Consider the following 21891-nt stretch of genomic DNA (forward strand, 5'->3'; position numbering starts at 1 on the left):
ACTGGTTTGACCGCCCTGAGCCACGGAACCGGATCGCCGTCACGAAGACTACAACCACCAGCATCCACCAAAAAGGGTCCGGCTCCGGGTGTCCCAAGGCCCAGGGGGTGCGTCAGAACATTTTCATCACCTTTCACAATCACCAATGGGACAAGGCAGGGATGTCCTCTGTCCCCTCTCTTATACATCCTAGTGACGGAGCACCTGCTCTCATCAATTCGCCATAACCCCAATATTAGGTGGATTGAGGTGGGAGGCACCGAGTACAAGTGCTCTCTATTTGCTGATGATGTCCTAGTATATATCACTCAATCACATATATCCATCCCTGCTGTTATGGCTGAAATAGATCACTTTGTTACATGGTAAAATTTTAAAATCAATGCAGCGAAGTCTGAGGCCCTCGATGTCTCCCTCCCTAAATCCATATAGGATTCCATCCAGTCCAACTTTCCCTTTGCCTGGCCCTCACAGGGTATCAAATACTTAGGAATTCCTATTCATAGAGACATCTCCCATCTATGTTATCTTAATTTTGGGCCCTTTATTGAACAATTCCATACAGACCACGGTTGGCAAGTTAGAACTGTAAGATTCACTACGTGAACCACTGGTATTTTGTGGAAAAGCACATGTAAGATTCTGCAACAGTCTCTGCTGATACTCCTGCATGCGTGCATCCCTTTCTATGGCAGGAATAATTTCTGCAAATTTACTTTTGTACCGGGGATCTAACAGTGTGGCAACCCAGTAGTCAGGATTATTTCTAATTCTCACAATTCGAGGGTCATGTTGCAGGTAGTGCAGCAAGAAGGCACTCATGTGTGTTGCGCATCCAGGAGCACCAAGTCCCTGTTGTGTTGGTGGCGAGGTAACAATCATGCTTCCTTCCTCTGTCCTCTCCCCCCAACCTCGCACAACAGAAATGTGATCAAGGTCTCCCTCATCTGATGAGTCTTCCATCAGTTCGTCCTCCACTTCTTCCTGGGCTCCTGCACCTTCCTCACTAGTTTGGCTGCTACCATGCGCCCTGGTAAAATCATCTCCCCCACCCTCACATGCCTGCCGCCCTGGTGCTGCCAACCGTCTGGACCTTGCAGATGTTAGCCCTTCCGCATACAACTCCTCCTCCTCTACTTCCTCCACCTCCTCTTGTGCCACCACCTGACTCCGAATTCTGTTTAACATGTGCTCCAGCATGTAAATCACCGGAATAGTCATGCTGATAATGGCATCATCAGCACTAAACATCTTCGTCGCCATTTCAAAACTGTGCAGAAGGGTGCATAGGTCCCTGATCTGAGACCACTCCTCCAGCGTGATTTGCCCCACCTCTGAATCTCGTTGGCCCAGGCTATACGTCAGAACGTATTGCACCAGGGCTTGTCGGTGCTGCCACAGTCGCTGCAACATGTGCAGAGTTGAATTCCACCGGGTAGGCACATCGCATTTTAGCCGGTGAAGTGGCAGGCCCAACGACTTCTGTAGAGATGTAAGTCGCTGAGCTGCGGGATGTGAACGGCGAAAGTGAGCACACAGCGACCGTGCCCTCTGCAGAAGGCCATCTAGTCTGGGATAGTGGGCTAAAAATTGCTGGACATCCAGGTTCAACACGTGAGCCATACAAGGCACGTGTGTGACATTGCCCCGGAGAAGGGCCGCACCCAGGTTTGCAGCATTGTCGCACACGGCCTTCCCTGGTTTCAGGTCCAGTGGAGACAACCATTCATGAAATTGGTTCTCCAGAGCTGACCACAACTCCTCAGCTGTGTGACTCACATTTCCCAGACATTTCAATGTAAAAACCACCTGATGACGTTGAGCCCTACTGCCAGCATAGTAAGGAGGTGTGCAGGATCCCTTCTGCGCAGTTAGAAAGCTTGTGGCATGACCAGACAGGCTTTGGGTGCAGGTGGAAGACCGAGAGGAGGTTGAGGAGGCAGAAGCAGTGGAGGAAAAATGACATAAAGAGGATTGACGCACAACTCGTGGGGATGGCAAGACTTGGACAGCAGCCCCTTGTCCTGCTGTCACCATAGTTACCCAGTGCCCAGTCAGCGACATGTAACGCCCCTGTCCATGCCTTCTCGTCCAAGTGTCTGTGGTGAAATGCACCCTGTCACACACAGAGTTTCTCAAAGAAGCGGTGATGTTGTGTGCGACATGCTGGTGGAGCGCAGGCACACCTTTCTTTGAGAAGTAGTGCCGACTGGGCATCTGGTACTGGGGCACTGCGACGGACATAAGGTCTCGAAAATCCTCTATGTCCACCAGGCGGAAAGGCAGCATTTCTGTAGCCAAGAGCTTGCAGATGGTGAAATTCAACCTCTTAGCTTTCACATGGCTAGGAGGAAATGGTCTTTTACTTGTCCACATCTGAGGGACCGAGGGCTGGCTATTGTGCTTAGACGGGGTTGATAAGGGTGTCCCCTGCAAACTGCCGGTCTGTGAGGAAGATGCAGGCGGACATGTTAGGTTGCCTTGATCCAAAGGTGGTGCTATCGATGTCGGACAGCGCTCAAGACCAGCTGGTGTTACCACCTCCAAAGAAAATGATGACCTGCCAATCACGCTGGCTGTTGCGGGTAAAGAGGTGGCAGGTCTGCGCCCCAAAACAGGTGTGACTGCTGTCCCCCCAGTCACAGAGGATGAAGAGGCCGCGGATGCACAAGATATGGCAGACGGTGGTTGGCCCGGCCGGCTAGACCGCATTGTAGCACACTGAGCTTCCCACTGCAACTTATGCTTCATGTCCATGTGCCAGTTCATGCATGAAGTACTCAAACTATGTATTTTTTGGCCTCTACTTAGCTTTTGCTGACAAATGTTACAGATAACACGAGTTGGGTCATCTTTATCGATCTGAAAAAATGCCCAGGCTATGCAAGGCTTAGCACCCATGCGACCTGAAGAGCCACCACGACTTGTGGTGAGAGGCAGAGTTGTGTTTGAGGATGCAGTTGTTGACGTGCTTCCAGTACTACGTCTCTGTCCAGGAAGGCGCAACCTGACCTCGTCGTCACTAGCATCTTCCTCCACCTCCTCTGCTGACCTCATCTCTTGGCTGACTGTGGGTTGACAGTAAGTGGGATCTCCGACCTCATCATCATCACCCTGTGCGTTATCACACCCGTCGTCCTCAGAGCCAACCTGTTCCTGCCCTGACAAAAAACTAAAGTTGTCGCTCCAATCAGGTATTTGAGTCTTATCATCGTCTTCCTCATTGTCTCCACCAACAGGAGTTACGGTTTGGGAATGAGGGTCTACATTATGGTCAGAACCTTCTGCGTCTGGTCCTGGATCCGACTCATAAAGATTCTGGGCATCAGTGCAGATCATTTCCTCGTCTGGATTCACAGAAGCGCTGGAGTCGACCTCTGATTCCCAGGCTATAGTATGAGTAAACAGCTCTGCAGACTCAACCATCTGTTCTACCTCATACTCAGAAGGGCAGCTGGAGATTTGGGAGCTGTGAGGAAGCAAGTGCGATTTGGGTGACACCTTTGAGGACTGGAGTATTTGTGATGTTGAAGTTGATGTGGAGGAGAGCACACTTAAAGGAGCACTTGATATCCGTTGAAGCACCTGCTGTTTTTGTGCCTCATCTGGAATTTGTAGCGATTGGCGTGGCCGTAAGAAAGGGATCTTATCACATTGTCCGCTAAAAGAAGTAGACATTTTAGTTGGCTGGAAGATGGTCTTTCTTCTGCACCTACCCCACGGACACAACCTTTTTTCCCCTTCCCAACACGCCTATTCCCCTTTCCACCAGCAGCAGGCCTTTTTCCACTCATTTTGGTGGTTAACTAATTCACAACTCCGGAGTTGTTTGCACAAAAAAACAATGGATGGTAACCGAGCAGAGCTGAGTGGCCAAATTGTGGTATTAGGCCAAAACTATTGGCTGGGTTAGATGCAGAAAAAAATTATTTTTAATTTGCAACCTGATGGAGGTCAGTATAGATGGACTAATAGACCAAGTCCCACACACCGCTAGAAGCCCAAATATTTTTTCAGAGCTAGATGCAGAAATTTTTTTTATTCAATTTGCAACCTGATGAAGGTCAGTATAGATGGACTAATAGACCAAGTCCCACACACTGCTAGAAGCCCAAATATTTTTTCAGAGCTAGATGCAGAAAAAAATTATTTTTAATTTGCAACCTGATGGAGGTCAGTATAGATGGACTAATAGACCAAGTCCCACACACCGCTAGAAGCCCAAATATTTTTTCAGAGCTAGATGCAGAAAATTTTTTTATTCAATTTGCAACCTGATGGAGGTCAGTATAGATGGACTAATAGACCAAGTCCCACACACTGCTAGAAGCCCAAATATTTTTTCAGAGCTAGATGCAGAAAAAAATTATTTTTAATTTGCAACCTGATGGAGGTCAGTATAGATGGACTAATAGACCAAGTCCCACACACTGCTAGAAGCCCAAATATTTTTTCAGAGCTAGATGCAGAAAAAAATTATTTTTAATTTGCAACCTGATGGAGGTCAGTATAGATGGACTAATAGAACAAGTCCCACACGCTGCTAGAAGCCCAAATATTTTTTCAGAGATAAATGAAGAAAAAAATTATTTTTAATTTGCAACCTGATGGAGGTCAGTATAGATGGACTAATAGACCAAGTTCCACACACTGCTAGAAGCCCAAATATTTTTTCAGAGCTAGATGCAGAAAAAAATTATTTTTAATTTGCAACCTGATGGAGGTCAGTATAGATGGACTAATAGACCAAGTCCCACACACCGCTAGAAGCCCAAATATTTTTTCAGAGCTAGATGCAGAAAAAAATTATATTCAATTTGCAACCTGCTGGAGGTCAGTATAGAAGGACTAATAGAACAAGTCCCACACACTGCTAGAAGCCCAAATATTTTTTCAGAGCTAAATGAAGAAAAAAATTATTTTTAATTTGCAACCTGATGGAGGTCAGTATAGATGGACTAATAGACCAAGTCCCACACACTGCTAGAAGCCCAAATATTTTTTCAGAGCTAGATGCAGAAAAAAATTATATTCAGTTTGCAACCTGATGGAGGTCAGTATAGATGGACTAATAGAATGATGCTATGCCCAAAAGATTTTACTTCACTAGGTGCAGTAAAAAAATTGGTATTCTATACACAGGTGGTATATCTTGCAACACAGATAGGCTACTCCACTGACTAACACACTCTTCAATAGGCCAAAAAGGATTAGCTTTGCTAGATTCAGCCAAATTCTGTGAAAAAAACTTGCACAGCACTGGCACAGACCTGCCTGGCAAAAACTGATAGGAACTGATGTAACCTAGTCCTGAAAAGGACTCCAATTACAATTAGTCTTTACTCCCACAATCTATCTATTTAAGAGCACAGACCTGCCTGATAAAAGTCGTAGGAAATGCTGTAACCTAGTCCTTAAAAGGACTGCAATCACAACTATTCCCTACTCCCAAGCTATCTGTATATTTGTGCGAAAATTGGCTTGAAATTAACAAGGTATAGCGCACACAGCAACAGCGGTGCCGTCTAACACGCAGCTGCAGCAGTGAGAAAATGGTGGCGACGGGGAAAATGGCTTGGTCTTATAGGGCAAGGACATGTGACATACACTGCCAATCACACATGCCCTTGCTTGTGTGAAAAAAAGCACTTCGCTCCGTGTGTGCACTGCTGATAGGCTGACAGATTGCACCTCCCCACTGCAAATGCGGGAAAGAGAAAAAAAAATGGAGATCTTCATTGTTCCTGCAGAGATCCATCCCCTGCCCCTCCCCCCGCCCCGCTGTACACTCAAACTGCGTATTAACATTAATTTTCATGATTACTGAGAAAAAATCCAGTTATGATTTTGGTGCACGAACATAACCTCGAACAGCCGAATTTTTCTCAAATTGTTCGTGTTCGCCGACCGGCTCGAACACCGCCCAAAACAGCTCGAATTTGAGATTGTCGAACAGTTCGAGTAGAACAACGCTCATCTCTATTCTCAACATCATTATTGACCACTTTACCCTTTTCATCCTTTAAAAATCCTATAGCATCTTTGGCTTTTCTTTAACTTTTGACTTATTTCCAAAATCCTTTCTTATTGCTTTTGGTCTCTCTTGCAAGCCTCACTTCATTACTGGATTTAGCTCTTCTAACGCTAGCCCACCTTTCCCTGCAGACAGCATTATATTCTTCTTTAGATATGAACCCTTCTTTTCATTTGATATTCATTAATTTGTTCCTTTTTAGCAAGCTTTTAAGTTCAGTATTCAGCCATCCTGGTCTCCATAAATGCTTTCCATTCTTCCTTCTTTTCGGGATTGTTACTGATTGTGCAGTGAGAATTTAATTTAGCAAAATCTCCCATCCTTCCTGGACATTTCTTTCCTTTATAACATTCTACCTTTCCTTCCTTTTTACTGAGTCCATTAAAAACTGCCTTTCCACAGTCCAATCTTAAAATCTCAGTTTTCGCAGGTTTTCCTCCTTTTGTAGTTCAAAAGTATAGGATAGAATTACCGCTGCCTCCTAAAATCTCTATCCCCTTTACTTCCTCAACTGTTTCCTAATTTTTGGTAAAAATTAGATCCAAATAAATGATGGTGGCGGTGGGATTTGATCCCAAGCCTCCAGAGAGACTGAAGCCTAAATCCAGCACCTTAGACTGCTCGGCCACGCTACCTCTTACATATGTTTAATGTTATTTATATCAAAAGTTTGCTTTTGATGTAAGTGGCAGAAAATATTTTATATCCAATAATACAAAAAGACAAATGTTATTATGTATGAGCAAAGTAATTATCAGGGATTTGTTTGTACATTGACTCTGGGGCACCATTTTACAAAACATATGACTTGTATCCAGATATTTAACTAATCTTTCCTCTGTTGGCTCATCCGCTAATTTTTAGATATCACTGAATTAGGTGGTATAGATTACTTGCTATGATCTCCCATATACAGGACACTCAAACATGAAGGATTCCTACACCCCTGCCTGTACGTAACAGATAATCAGAAGCAGCAGCAAGGAAGACATTATACAGCAGTGCAGAGCAGTGTAGCTATGAGTTCATCAATAGGTTGACTTACTGGATAGCAGCAGAAGCAGCATGGCTCTGTTTATGTTTGCTAATCACTCTACTCATCCTGTATTGATAATCCTAAAAAGGCAGCAGGGATATGAGCTAGCAGTTAGACGTCTTTTGACCAAGATTGATTTTGGCAAATTTTGAGAATGGTTGATCATTGATTGAACTGACATGGATGTAACATAGATGGTAAATTATGTAGTTAATTCTGATGCCTAAAGCCAACATGACTATTCATATGCCGTATTCATACGTATGACTTGCTCACATGTTCCTTTTCTTCTACAGCACAGTGAAGATCACTTGATGTTACATTTGCTTTCTTAGAGAACACAGAAGCAAAACAGGAATTTAAAAGTTCAGTCTTCTCAACATCATTATTGACCACTTTACCCTTTTCATCCTTTAAAAATCCTATAGCATCTTTGGCTTTTCTTTAACTTTTGACTTACTTCCAAAATCCTTTCTTATTGCTTTTGGTCTCTCTTGCAAGCCTCACTTCATTACTGGCATTAGCTCTTCTAACGCTAGCCCACCTTTCCCTGCAGACAGCATTATATTCTTCTTTAGATATGAACCCTTCTTTTCATTTGATATTCATTTCTTTGTTCCTTTTTAGCAAGCTTTTAAGTTCAGTATTCAGCCATCCTGGTCTCCATAAATGCTTTCCATTCTTCCTTCTTTTCGGGATTGTTACTGATTGTGCAGTGAGAATTTAATTTAGGAAAATCTCCCATCCTTCCTGGACATTTCTTTCCTTTATAACATTCTACCTTTCCTTCCTTTTTACTGAGTCCATTAAAAACTGCCTTTCTACAGTCCAATCTTAAAATCTCAGTTTTCGCAGGTTTTCCACCTTTTGTAGTTCAAAAGTATAGGATAGAATTACCGCTGTCTCCTAAATTCTCAATCCCCTTTAATTCCTCAACTGTTTCCTAATTTTTGGTAAAAATTAGATCCAAATAAATAAAGGCAGTAGTGGGATTTGAACCCACGCCTCCAGAGAGACTGGAGCCTTAATCCAGCGCCTTAGACCGCTCGGCCACGCTACCTCATACGGATGTTCAAACTTATTTAAATTAGATATTTGCTAATGATATAAGTGGCAGAAAACGTATATCTAATTAGACAAAAATACAAATGTTATTATGCATGAGCAACGTAATTATCAGGGATTTGTTTGTACATTGACTCTGGGGCACCATTTTGCAAAACATATGACTTGTATCCAGATATTTAACTAATCTTTCCTCTGTTGGCTCAACCGCTAATTTTTAGATATCACTGAATTAGGTGGTATAGATTACTAGCTATGATCTCCCACATACAGGACACTCAAACACAAAGGATTCCTACACCCCAGCCTGTACGTAACAGATAATCAGAAGCAGCAGCAAGGAAGACATTATACAGCAGTGCAGAGCAGTGTAGCTATGAATCCATCACTAGGGTGACTTACTGGAAAGCAGCAGAAGCAGCATGGCTCTGTTTATGTTTGCTAATCACTCTGCTCATCCTGTATTGATAATCCTAAAAAGGCAGCAGGGATATGAGCTAGCAGTTAGACTTCATTTGACCAAGATTGATATTGGCAAATTTTGAGAATCGTTGATCATTGATTGAACTGACATGGATGTAACATAGATGGTAGATTTTGTAATTAATTCTGATGCCTAAAGCCAACATGACTATTCATATGCCGTATTGTTATGTATGACTTGCTCACATGTTCCTTTTCTTCTACAGCACAGTGAAGATCACTTGATGTTACATTTTCTTTCTTAGAGAACACAGAAGCAAAACAGGAATTTAAAAGTTCAGTCTTCTCAACATCATTATTGACCACTTTACCCTTTTCATCCTTTAAAAATCCTATAGCATCTTTGGCTTTTCTTTTACTTTTGACTCACTTCCAAAATCCTTTCTTATTGCTTTTGGTCTCTCTTGCAAGCCTCACTTCATTACTGGCTTTATCTCTTCTAACGCTAGCCCACCTTTCCTAGCAGACAGCATTATATTCTTCTTTAGATATGAACACTTCTTTTCATTTGATATTCATTTCTTTGTTCCTTTTTAGCAGGCTTTTAAGTTCAGTATTCAGCCATCCTGGTCTCCATAAATGCTTTCCATTCTTCCTTCTTTTTGGGATTGTTACTGATTGTGCAGTGAGAATTTAATTTAGCAAAATCTCCCATCCTTCCTGGACATTTCTTTCCTTAAGAACATCCTACTTTTCCTTCCTTTTTACTGAGTCCATTAAAAACTGCCTTTCTACAGTCCAATCTTAAAATCTCAGTTTTCGCAGGTTTTCCACCTTTTGTAGTTCAAAAGTATAGGATAAAATTACCGCTGCCTCCTAAATTCTCAACCCCCTATACTTCCTCAACTGTTTCCTAATTTTTGGTAAAAATTAGATCCAAATAAATAATGTCAGCGGTGGGATTTGAACCCACGCCTCCAGAGAGACTGGAGCCTTAATCCAACTCCTTAGACCGCTCAGCCACGCTACCTCATACGGTTGTACAAACTTATTTAAATCAGAAATTTGCTAATGATATAAGTTGCAGAAAACATTGTATAACTAATTAGACAAAAATACAAATGTTATTATGCATGAGCAACGCAATTATCAGGGATTTGTTTGTACATTGACTCTGGGGCACCATTTTGCAAAACATATGACTTGTATCCAGATATTTAACTAATCTTTCCTCTGTTGGCTCAACCGCTAATTTTTAGATATCACTGAATTAGGTGGTATAGATTACTTGCTATGATCTCCCACATACAGGACACTCAAAAATGAAGGATTCCTACACCCCTGCCTGTACGTAACAGATAATCAGAAGCAGCAGCAAGGAAGACATTATACAGCAGTGCAGAGCAGTGTAGCAATGAGTTCGTCACTAGGGTGACTTACTGGAAAGCAGCAAAAGCAGCATGGCTCTGTTTATGTTTGCTAATCACTCTGCTCATCCTGTATTGATAATCCTAAAAAGGCAGCAGGGATATGAGCTAGCAGTTAGACTTCATTTGACCAAGATTGATTTTGGCAAATTTTGAGAATCGTTGATCATTGATTGAACTGACATCGATGTAACATAGATGGTAAATTGTGTAATTAATTCTGATACCTAAAGCCAACATGACTATTCATATGCCGTATTCTTATGTATGACTTGCTCACATGTTCCTTTTCTTCTACAGCACAGTGAAGATCACTTGATGTTACATTTGCTTTCTTAGAGAACACAGAAGCAAAACAGGAATTTAAAAGTTCAGTCTTCTCAACATCATTATTGACCACTTTACCCTTTTCTTCCTTTAAAAATCCTATAGCATCTTTGGCTTTTCTTTAACTTTTGACTTACTTGCAAAAACGATTCTTATTGCCTTTGGTCTCTCTTGCAAGCCTCACTTCATTACTGGCTTTAGCTCTTCTAATGCTAGCCCAGCTTTCCCTGCAGACAGCATTATATTCTTTAGATATGAACCCTTCTTTTCATTTGATATTCATTTCTTTTTTCCTTTTTAGCAAGCTTTTCATTTCAGTATTTAGCCATCCTGGTCTCCATAAATGCTTTCCATTCTTCCTTCTTTTCGGGATTGTTACTGATTGTGCAGTGAGAATTTAATTTAGCAAAATCTCCCATCCTTCCTGGACATTTCTTTCCTTTATAACATTCTACATTTCCTTCCTTTTTACTGAGTCCATTAAAAACTGCCTTTCTACAGTCCAATCCTAAAATCTTAGTTTTCACAGGTTTTCCACCTTTTGTAGTTCAAAAGTATAGGATAGAATTAACGCTGCCTCCTAAATTCTCAATCCCCTTTACTTACTCAACTGTTTTCTAATTTTTGGTAAAAACTAGATCCAAATAAATAATTGCTGCGATGGGATTTGAACCTACGCCTCCAGAGAGACTGAAGCCTTAAACCAGCGCCTTAGACCGCTCGGCCACGCTACCTCATTTGGATGTTCAAACTTATTTAAATCAGAAATTTGCTAATGATATAAGTGGCAGAAAACATTGTATATCTAATTAGACAAAAACACAAATGTTATTATGCATGGGCAACGTAGTTATCAGGGATTTGTTTTTACATTGACTCTGGGGCACCATTTTGCAAAACATATGACTTGTATCCAGATATTTAACTAATCTTTCCTCTGTTGGCTCATCCGCTAATTTTTAGATATCACTGAATTAGGTGGTATAGATTACTTGCTATGATCTCCCACATACAGGACACTCAAACATGAAGGATTCCTACACGCCTGCCTGTACGTAACAGATAATCAGAAGCAGCAGCAAGTAAGACATTATACAGCAGTGCAGAGCAGTGTAGCTATGAGTTCATCACTAGGGTGACTTACTGGAAAGCAGCAGAAGCAGCATGGCTCTGTTTATGCTTGCTAATCACTGTGCTCATCCTGTATTGATAATCCTAAAAAGGCAGCAGGGATATGAGCTAGCAGTAAGACCTCATTTGACCAAGATTGATTTTGGCAAATTTTGAGAATGGTTGATCATTGATTGAACTGACATGGATGTAACATAGATGGTAAATTATGTAATTAATTCTGATGCCTAAAGCTAAGATGAACACTCATATGCAGTATTCATACGTATGACTTTTTCACATGTTCCTTTTCTTCTGCAGCACATTGAAGATCACTTGATGTTACATTTGCTTTCTTAGAGAACAGAGAAGCCAAATAGGAATTTAAAAGTTCAGTCTTCTCAACATCATTATTGAGCAAGCAGTTAGACCTCATTTGACCAAGATTGATTTTGGCAAATTTTGAGAATGGTTGATCATTGATTGAACTGACATGGATGTAACATAGATGGTAAATTATGTAATTAATTCTGATGCCTAAAGCCATCATGACTATTCACATGCTGTATTCATACGTATGACTTGCTCACATGTTCCTTTTCTTCTACAGCACAGTGAAGATCACTTGATGTTACATTTGCTTTCTTAGAGAACACAGAAGCCAAATAGGAAATTAAAAGTTCAGTCTTCTCAACATCATTATTGACCACTTTACCCTTTTCATCCTTTAAAAATCCTATAGCATCTTTGGCTTTTCTTTAACTTTTGACTTACTACGAAAATCCTTTCTTATTGCTTTTGGTCTCTCTTGCAAGCCTCACTTCATTACTGGCTTTAGCTCTTCTAACGCTAGCCCACCTTTCCCTGCAGAAAGCATTATATTCTTCTTTAGATATGAACCCTTCTTTTCATTTGATATTAATTTCTTTGTTCCTTTTTAGCAAGCTTTTAAGTTCAGTATTCAGCCATCCTGGTCTCCATAAATGCTTTCCATTCTTCCTTCTTTTCGGGATTGTTACTGATTGTGCAGTGAGAATTAAATTTAGCAAAATCTCCCATCTTTCCTGGACATTTCTTTCCTTTAGAACATCCTACCTTTCCTTGCTTTTTACTGAGTCCATTAAAAACTGTCTTTCTACAGTCCAATCTTAAAATCTCAGTTTTTGCAGGTTTTCCTCCTTTTGTAGTTCAAAATTATAAGATAGCATGATTGCTGCCTCCTAAGTTCTCAACCCCCTTTACTTCCTCAACCGTTTCCTAATTTTTGGTAAAAATTTGATCCAAATAAATAATGGCAGCAGTGGGATTTGAACCAACGCTTCCAGAGAGACTAGAGCATAAATCCAGCGCCTTAGACCGCTCGGCCACGCTACCTCTTACATATGTTTAAAGTTATTTATATCAGAAGTTTGCTTTTGATGTAAATGGCAGAAAATATTTTATATCCAATATGACAAAAAGACAAATGTTATTATGCAACAGCAACGTAATTATCAGGGAATTGTTTGTACATTGACTTTGGGGCACCATTTTACAAAACATATGACTTGTATCCAGATATTTAACTAATCTTTCCTCTGTTGGCTCATCCGCTAATTTTTAGATATCACTGAATTAGGTGGTATAAATTAATTGCTATGATCTCCCACATACAGGACACTCAAACATGAAGGATTCCTACACCCCTGCCTGTACGTAACAGATAATCAGAAGCAGCAGCAAGGAAGACATTATACAGCAGTGCAGAGCAGTGTAGCTATAAATCCATCACTAGGGTGACTTACTGGAAAGCAGCAGAAGCAGCATGGCTCTGTTTATGTTTGCTAATCACTCTACTCATCCTGTATTGATAATCCTAAAAGGCAGCAGGGATATGAGCTCGCAGTTAGACTTCTTTTGACCAAGATTGATTTTGGCAAATTTTGAGAATGGTTGATCATTGATTGAACTGACATGGATGTAACATAGATGGTAAATTATGTAATTAATTCTGATGCCTAAAGCCAACATGACTATTCACATGCTGTTTTCATACGTATGACTTGCTCACATGTTCCTTTTCTTCTACAGCACAGTGAAGATCACTTGATGTTACATTTACTTTGTTAGAGAACACAGAAGCCAAATAGGAAATTAAAAGTTCAGTCTTCTCAACATCATTATTGACCACTTTACCCTTTTCATCTTTTAAAAATCCTAAAGCATCTTTGGTTTTTCTTTAACTTTTGACTTACTTCCAAAATCCTTTCTTATTGCTTTTGGTCTTTCTTGCAAGCCTCAATTCATTACTGGCTTTAGCTCTTCTAATGTTAGCCCAGCTTTCCCTGAAGACAGTATTATATTCTTCTTTCCATTTGATATTCATTTCTTTGTTCCTTTTTAGCAAGCTTTTAAGTTCAGTATTCAGCCATCCTGGTCTCCATAAATGCTTTCCATTCTTCCTTCTTTTCGGGATTGTTACTGATTGTGCTGTGAGAATTTAATTTAGCAAAATCTCCCATCCTTCCTGGACATTACTTTCCTTTCGAACATCCTACCTTTCCTTCCTTTTTACTAAGTCCATTAAAAACTGCCTTTCTACAGTCCAATCTTAAAATCTCAGTTTTCGCAGGTTTTCCTCCTTTTGTAGTTCAAAAGTATAGGATAGAATTACCGCTGCCTCCTAAAATCTCTATCCCCTTTACTTCCTCAACTGTTTCCTAATTTTTGGTAAAAATTAGATCCAAATAAATGATGGTGGCTGTGGGATTTGAACCCAAGCCTCCAGAGAGACTGGAGCCTAAACCCAGCACCTTTGACTGCTCGGCCACGCTACCTCTTACATATGTTTAATGTTATTTATATCAAAAGTTTGCTTTTGATGTAAGTGGCAGAAAATATTTTATATCCAATAATACAAAAAGACAAATGTTATTATGTATGAGCAACGTAATTATCAGGGATTTGTTTGTACATTGACTCTGGGGCACCATTTTACAAAACATATGACTTGTATCCAGATATTTAACTAATCTTTCCTCTGTTGGCTCATCCGCTAATTTTTAGATATCACTGAATTAAGTCGTATAGATTACTTGCTATGATCTCCCATATACAGGACACTCAAACATGAAGGATTCCTACACCACTGCCTGTACGTAACAGATAATCAGAAGCAGCAGCAAGGAAGACATTATACAGCAGTGCAGAGCAGTGTAGCTATGAGTTCATCAATAGGTTGACATACTGGATAGCAGCAGAAGCAGCATGGCTCTGTTTATGTTTGCTAATCACTCTACTCATCCTGTATTGATAATCCTAAAAAGGCAGCAGGGATATGAGCTAGCAGTTAGACTTCTTTTGACCAAGATTGATTTTGGCAAATTTTGAGAATGGTTGATCATTGATTGAACTGACATGGATGTAACATAGATGGTAAATTATGTAGTTAATTCTGATGCCTAAAGCCAACATGACTATTCATATGCCGTATTCATACGTATGACTTGCTCACATGTTCCTTTTCTTCTACAGCACAGTGAAGATCACTTGATGTTACATTTGCTTTCTTAGAGAACACAGAAGCAAAACAGGAATTTAAAAGTTCAGTCTTCTCAACATCATTATTGACCACTTTACCCTTTTCATCCTTTAAAAATCCTATAGCATCTTTGGCTTTTCTTTAACTTTTGACTTACTTCCAAAATCCTTTCTTATTGCTTTTGGTCTCTCTTGCAAGCCTCACTTCATTACTGGCTTTAGCTCTTCTAACGCTAGCCCACCTTTCCCTGCAGACAGCATTATATTCTTCTTTAGATATGAACCCTTCTTTTCATTTGATATTCATTTCTTTGTTCCTTTTTAGCAAGCTTTTAAGTTCAGTATTCAGCCATCCTGGTCTCCAAAATTGCTTTCCATTCTTCCTTCTTTTCGGGATTGTTACTGATTGTGCAGTGAGAATTTAATTTAGCAAAATCTCCCATCCTTCGTGGACATTTCTTTCCTTTATAACATTCTACCTTTCCTTCCTTTTTACTGAGTCCATTAAAAACTGCCTTTCTACAGTCCAATCTTAAAATCTCAGTTTTCGCAGGTTTTCCACCTTTTGTAGTTCAAAAGTATAGGATAGAATTACCGCTGTCTCCTAAATTCTCAATCCCCTTTACTTCCTCAACTGTTTCCTAATTTTTGGTAAAAATTAGATCCAAATAAATAAAGGCAGCAGAGAGATTTGTACCCACGCCTCCAGAGAGACTGGAGCCTTAATCCAGCGCCTTAGATCGCTCGGCCACGCTACCTCATACGGATGTTCAAACTTATTTAAATCAGAAATTTGCTAATGATATAAGTGGCAGAAAACATTGTATATCTAATTAGACAAAAATACAAATGTTATTATGCATGAGCAACGTAATTATCAGGGATTTGTTTGTACATTGACTCTGGGGCACCATTTTGCAAAACATATGACTTGTATCCAGATATTTAACTAATCTTTCCTCTGTTGGCTCAATTGCTAATTTTTAGATATCACTGAATTAGGTGGTATAGATTACTTGCTATGATCTCCCACATACAGGTCACTCAAACATGAAGGATTCCTACACCCCTGCCTGTACGTAACAGATAATCAGAAGCAGCAGCAAGGAAGACATTATACAGCAGTGCAGAGCAGTTTAGCTATGAATCCATCACTTGGGTGACTTACTGGAAAGCAGCAGAAGCAGCATGGCTCTGTTTATGTTTGCTAATCACTCTGCTCATCCTGTATTGATAATCCTAAAAAGGCAGCAGGGATATGAGCTAGCAGTTAGACTTCATTTGACCAAGATTGATATTGGCAAATTTTGAGAATCGTTGATCATTGATTGAACTGACATCGATGTAACATAGATGGTAAATTATGTAATTAATTCTGGTGCCTAAAGCCAACATGACTATTCATATGCCGTATTGTTATGTATGACTTGCTCACATGTTCCTTTTCTTCTACAGCACAGTGAAGATCACTTGATGTTACATTTGCTTTCTTAGAGAACACAGAAGCAAAACAGGAATTTAAAAGTTCAATCTTCTCAACATCATTATTGACCACTTTACCCTTTTCATCCTTTAAAAATCCTATAGCATCTTTGGCTTTTCTTTAACTTTTGACTTACTTCCAAAATCCTTTCTTATTGCTTTTGGTCTCTCTTGCAAGCCTCACTTCATTACTGGCTTTAGCTCTTCTAACGCTAGCCCACCTTTCCCAGCAGACAGCATTATATTCTTCTTTAGATATGAACACTTCTTTTCATTTGATATTCATTTCTTTGTTCCTTTTTAGCAAGCTTTTAAGTTCAGCATTCAGACATCCTGGTCTCCATAAATGCTTTCCATTCTTCCTTCTTTTTGGGATTGTTACTGATTGTGCAGTGAGAATTTAATTTAGCAAAATCCCCCATCCTTCCTGGACATTTCTTTCCTTTAGAACATCCTATTTTTCCTTCCTTTTTACTGAGTCCATTAAAAACTGCCTTTCTACAGTCCAATCTTAAAATCTCAGTTTTCGCAGGTTTTCCACCTTTTGTAGTTCAAAAGTATAGGATAAAATTACTGCTGCCTCCTAAATTTTCAACCCCCTATACTTCCTCAACTGTTTCCTAATTTTTGGTAAAGATTAGATCCAAATAAATAATGGCAGCGGTGGGATTTGAACCCACGCCTCCAGAGAGACTGGAGCCTTAATCCAGCGCCTTAGACCGCTCGGCCACGCTACCTCGTACGGATGTTCAAACTTATTTAAATCAGAAATTTGCTAATGATATAAGTTGCGGAAAACATTGTATAACTTATTAGACAAAAATACAAATGTTATTATGCATGAGCAACGCAATTATCAGGGATTTGTTTGTACATTGACTCTGGGGCACCATTTTGCAAAACATATGACTTGTATCCAGATATTTAACTAATCTTTCCTCTGTTGGCTCAACCGCTAATTTTTAGATATCACTGAATTAGGTGGTATAGATTACTTGCTATGATCTCCCACATAGAGGACACTCAAACATGAAGGATTCCTACACCCCAGCCTGTACGTAACAGATAATCAGAAGCAGCAGCAAGGAAGACATTATACAGCAGTGCAGAGCAGTGTAGCTATGAATCCATCACTAGTGTGACTTACTGGAAAGCAGCAGAAGCAGCATGGCTCTGTTTATGTTTGCTAATCACTCTGCTCATCCTGTATTGATAATCCTAAAAAGGCAGCAGGGATATGAGCTAGCAGTTAGACTTTATTTGACCAAGATTGATTTTGGCAAATTTTGAGAATCGTTGATCATTGATTGAACTGACATCGATGTACCATAGATGGTAAATTATGTAATTAATTCTGATGCCTAAAGCCAACATGACTATTCATATGCCGTATTGTTATGTATGACTTGCTCACATGTTCCTTTTCTTCTACAGCACAGTGAAGATCACTTGATGTTACATTTGCTTTCTTAGAGAACACAGAAGCAAAACAGGAATTTAAAAGTTCAGTCTTCTCAACATCATTATTGACCACTTTACCCTTTTCATCCTTTAAAAATCCTATAGCATCTTTGGCTTTTCTTTAACTTTAGACTTACTTCCAAAATCCTTTCTTATTGCTTTTGGTCTCTCTTGCAAGCCTCACTTCATTACTGGCTTTAGCTCTTCTAACGCTAGCCCACCTTTCCCTGCAGACAGCATTATATTCTTCTTTAGATTTGAACCCTTCTTTTCATTTGATATTCATTTCTTTGTTACTTTTTAGCAAGCTTTTAAGTTCAGTATTCAGCCATCCTGCTCTCCATAAATGCTTTCCATTCTTCCTTCTTTTCGGGATTGTTACTGATTGTGCAGTGAGAATTTAATTTAGCAAAATCTCCCATCCTTCCTGGACATTTCTTTCCTTTATAACATTCTACCTTTCCTTCCTTTTTACTGAGTCCATTAAAAACTACCTTTCTACAGTCCAATCTTAAAATCTTAGTTTTCACAGGTTTTCCACCTTTTGTAGTTCAAAAGTATAGGATAGAATTAACGCTGCCTCCTAAATTCTCAATCCCCTTTACTTCCTCAACTGTTTTCTAATTTTTGGTAAAAATTAGATCCAAATAAATAATGGCTGTGATGGGATTTGAACCCATGCCTCCAGAGAGATGGGAGCCTTAATCCTGCGCCTTAGACCGCTCGGCCACGCTACATCAGACGGATGATCAAACTTATTTAAATCAGAAATTTGCTAATGATATAAGTGGCAGAAAACATTGTATATCTAATTAGACAAAAATACAAATGTTATTATGCATGAGCAACGTAGTTATCAGGGATTTGTTTTTACATTGACTCTGGGGTACCATTTTGCAAAACATATGACTTGTCTCCAGATATTTAACTAATCTTTCCTCTGTTGGCTCATCGGCTAATTTTTAGATATCACTGAATTAGGTGGTATAGATTACTTGCTATGATCTCCCACATACAGGACACTCAAACATGAAGGATCCCTACACCCCTGCCTGTACGTAACAGATAATCAGAAGCAGCAGCAAGTAAGACATTATACAGCAGTGCAGAGCAGTGTAGCTATGAGTTCATCACTAGGGTGACTTACTGGAAAGCAGCAGAAGCAGCATGGCTCTGTGTATGTTTGCTAATCACTGTGCTCATCCTGTATTGATAATCCTAAAAATGCAGCAGGGATATGAGCTAGCAGTTAGACCTCATTTGACCAAGATTGATTTTGGCAAATTTTGAGAATGGTTGATCATTGATTGAACTGACATGGATGTAACATAGATGGTAAATTATGTAATTAATTCTTATGTCTAAAGCTAACATGAACACTCATATGCAGTATTCATACGTATGACTTTTTCACATGTTCCTTTTCTTCTACAGCACATTGAAGATCACTTGATGTTACATTTGCTTTCTTAGAGAACAGAGAAGCCAAATAGGAATTTAAAAGTTCAGTCTTCTCAACATCATTATTGACCACATTACCCTTTTCATCTTTTAAAAATCCTATAGCATCTTTGGCTTTTCTTTAACTTTTGACTTACTTCCAAAATCCTTTCTTATTGCTTTTGGTCTCTCTTGCAAGCCTCAATTCATTACTGGCTTTAGCTCTTCTAACGCTAGCCCAGCTTTACCTGCAGACAGCATTATATTCTTCTTTAGATATGAACCGTTCTTTCCATTTGATACTTATTTCTTTGTTCCTTTTCAGCAAGCTTTTAAGTTCAGTATTCAGCCTTCCTGGTCTCAATAAATGCTTTCCATTCTTCCTTCTTTTCGGAATTGTTACTGATTGTGCAGTGAGAATTAAATTTAGCAAAATCTCCCATCTTTCCTGGACATTTCTTTCCTTTAGAACATCCTACCTTTCCTTACTTTTTACTGAGACCATTAAAAACTGACTTTCTACAGTCCAATCTTAAAATCTCAGTTTTCGCAGGTTTTCCTCCTTTTTTAGTTCAAAATTTTAGGATAGCATGATCGCTGCCTCCTAAGTTCTCAACCCCCTTTACATCCTCAACCGTTTCCTAATTTTTGGTAATAATTTGATCCAAATAGATAATCGCAGTGGTGGGATTTGAACCCACGCCTCCAGAGAGACTGGAGCCTAAATCCAGCGCCTTAGACCGCTTGGCCACGCTACCGCTTACATATGTTTGAAGTTATTTATATCAGAAGTTTGCTTTTGATGTAAGTGGCAGAAAATATTTTATATCCAATATGACAAAAAGACAAATGTTATTATGCAACAGCAACGTAATTATCAGGGAATTGTTTGTACATTGACTTTGGGGCACCATTTTACAAAACATATGACTTGTATCCAGATATTTAACTAATCTTTCCTCTGTTGGCTCATCCACTAATTTTTAGATATCACTGAATTAGGTGGTATAGATTATTTGCTATGATCTCCCACATACAGGACACTCAAACATGAAGGATTCCTACACCCCTGCCTGTATGTAACAGATAATCAGAAGCAGCAGCAAGGAAGACATTATACAGCAGTGCAGAGCAGTGTAGCTATGAATCCATCACTAGGGTGACTTACTGGAAAGCAGCAGAAGCAGCATGGCTCTGTTTATGTTTGCTAATCACTCTACTCATCCTGTATTGATAATCCTAAAAGGCAGCAGGGATATGAGCTAGCAGTTAGACTTCTTTTGACCAAGATTGATTTTGGCAAATTTTGAGAATGGTTGATCATTGATTGAACTGACATGGAAGTAACATAGATGGTAAATTATGTAACTAATTCTGATGCCTAAAGCCAACATGACTATTCACATGCTGTATTCATACGTATGACTTGCTCACAAGTTCCTTTTCTTCTACAGCACAGTGAAGATCACTTGATGTTACATTTACTTTCTTAGAGAACACAGAAGCCAAATAGGAAATTAAAAGTTCAGTCTTCTCAACATCATTATTGACCACTTTACCCTTTTCATCTTTTAAAAATCCTAAAGCATCTTTGGCTTTTCTTTAACTTTTGACTTACTTCCAAAATCCTTTCTTATTGCTTTTGGTCTCTCTTGCAAGCCTTAATTCATTACTGGCTTTAGCTCTTCTAATGCTAGCCCAGCTTTCCCTGCAGACAGCATTATATTCTTCTTTCCATTTGATATTCATTTCTTTGTTCCTTTTTAGCAAGCTTTTAAGTTCAGTATTCAGCCGTCCTGGTCTCCATAAATGCTTTCCATTCTTCCTTCTTTTCGGTATTGTTACTGATTGTGCTGTGAGAATTTAATTTAGCAAAATCTCCCATCCTTCCTGGACATTACTTTCCTTTAGAACATCCTACCTTTCCTTCCTTTTTACTGAGTCCATTAAAACTGCCTTTCTACAGTCCAATCTTAAAATCTCAGTTTTCGCAGGTTTTCCTCCTTTTGTAGTTCAAAAGTATAGGATAGAATTACCGCTGCCTCCTAAAATCTCTATCCCCTTTTCTTCCCCAACTGTTTCCTAATTTTTGGTAAAAATTAGATCCAAATAAATGATGGCAGCAGTGGGATTTGAACCCAAGCCTCCAGAGAGACTGAAGCCTAAATCCAGCACCTTAGACTGCTCGGCCACGCTACCTCTTACATATGTTTAATGTTATTTATATCAAAAGTTTGCTTTTCATGTAAGTGGCAGAAAATATTTTATATTCAATAATACAAAAAGACAAATGTTATTATGTATGAGCAATGTAATTATCAGGGAATTGTTTGTACATTGACTCTGGGGCACCATTTTACAAAACATATGACTTGTATCCAGATATTTAATTAATCTTTCCTCTGTTGGCTCATCCGCTAATTTTTAGATATCACTGAATTAGGTGGTATAGATTACTTGCTATGATCTCCCATATACAGGACACTAAAACATGAAGGATTCCTACACCCCTGCCTGTACGTAACAGATAATCAGAAGCAGCAGCAAGGAAGACATTATACAGCAGT

General features: G+C 39.4%; 2 non-coding genes across 2 annotated transcripts; both read right to left on the minus strand.

Moving 5' to 3' along the window:
- Positions 1–8048: 8048 nt before the first annotated feature.
- Positions 8049–8130, minus strand: TRNAL-AAG (transfer RNA leucine (anticodon AAG)). The gene has a single exon. It is a non-coding gene; the product is annotated as a tRNA-Leu (tRNA).
- Positions 8131–17078: 8948 nt separating this feature from the next.
- Positions 17079–17160, minus strand: TRNAL-AAG (transfer RNA leucine (anticodon AAG)). The gene has a single exon. It is a non-coding gene; the product is annotated as a tRNA-Leu (tRNA).
- Between the last annotated feature and the right edge of the window lie 4731 nt (positions 17161–21891).

This window comes from Phyllobates terribilis, unplaced genomic scaffold (genome assembly GCF_046119375.1).
Source record: "Phyllobates terribilis strain yellow unplaced genomic scaffold, ASM4611937v1 Scaffold_11__3_contigs__length_659146591, whole genome shotgun sequence".
Classification (NCBI taxonomy): domain Eukaryota; kingdom Metazoa; phylum Chordata; class Amphibia; order Anura; family Dendrobatidae; genus Phyllobates; species Phyllobates terribilis.